The sequence below is a fragment of the Mandrillus leucophaeus genome, unplaced genomic scaffold (genome assembly GCF_000951045.1).
Source record: "Mandrillus leucophaeus isolate KB7577 unplaced genomic scaffold, Mleu.le_1.0 Scaffold5, whole genome shotgun sequence".
In the NCBI taxonomy this organism is placed as follows: Eukaryota; Metazoa; Chordata; class Mammalia; order Primates; family Cercopithecidae; genus Mandrillus; species Mandrillus leucophaeus.
Genome location: NW_012105364.1, coordinates 7,309,069 through 7,309,890, shown reverse-complemented (window position 1 = coordinate 7,309,890; position 822 = coordinate 7,309,069). Strand labels below are relative to the sequence as shown.

Genomic DNA, 822 nt, shown 5'->3' with positions numbered 1-822 from the left:
CAGAAGGTTCAGAAGACAGAGAAGCAGGCCTAATCTGCATTCCTCAGGAATCCTTTGTGCAAGAGTCTGCTATGTAAACCCTCATGATCTGCCAGCGCATCCTTACTTTTCAGAGGGAGGCTTTCTCAGGGATTCTGGGGAGAGGAAACTGTGTTAAATGCAGTTTGACTGGGCAGTGGTTATCCTTGTTAGGACGTTTGCTAAGGACTTAAGCTGTTTATTCTGTCATGCAGCTATCATCGAGCATGTGCGGGATGGCAGTGTGGTCAGGGCCCTGCTCCTCCCAGATTACTACCTGGTTACAGTCATGCTGTCAGGCATCAAGGTCAGACCATACTCTTGGCTATGTGGTGGGTATAGAGTTTGTGGATATTCAGTGATGGATTCTTCTACTTGGGGACTTTGGATCTGCTGTTTCTTCCTAATGTGGGCCATTAACATTGACTTTATACTTGTTTTAATTTAAACTTTGTAGTGTGACAGTTCTAATTGGATCAAATAACTTTATTTATTTATTTTTTAAAGTATTCTGGGTCTGGAATGGACTGTGCTTAGGGTTGTTGAGTATGTAAACCTAGAGAAATGGAGCAATGAGAGGCTATGAAGTTTGCTGAATATGACTTGCATTAAGCGTTGATGTAAAATATTCATTTTGGTTTTTAAAAAATCTGAGATTAAAAGCTAAGCACTGGCAAGTCTTTTATTGGTAAGGGGCCACTTTTTACTGTGGTGATGGTGGCAGTACTGAGAGTGTGTTCTTTAGATTGTCTCATTAAATGCTCTTGCTATTTAACCTTTTGTTTGAAGGGACAAGTCTGGAAT

General features: G+C 41.0%; 1 protein-coding gene across 1 annotated transcript in view; it reads left to right on the top strand.

The window, feature by feature from the left end:
• SND1 (staphylococcal nuclease and tudor domain containing 1) overlaps positions 1–822 on the top strand; it is a 441,984-nt gene that overhangs the window by 52,443 nt on the left and 388,719 nt on the right. The gene's annotated exons all lie outside the window — the stretch shown is intronic.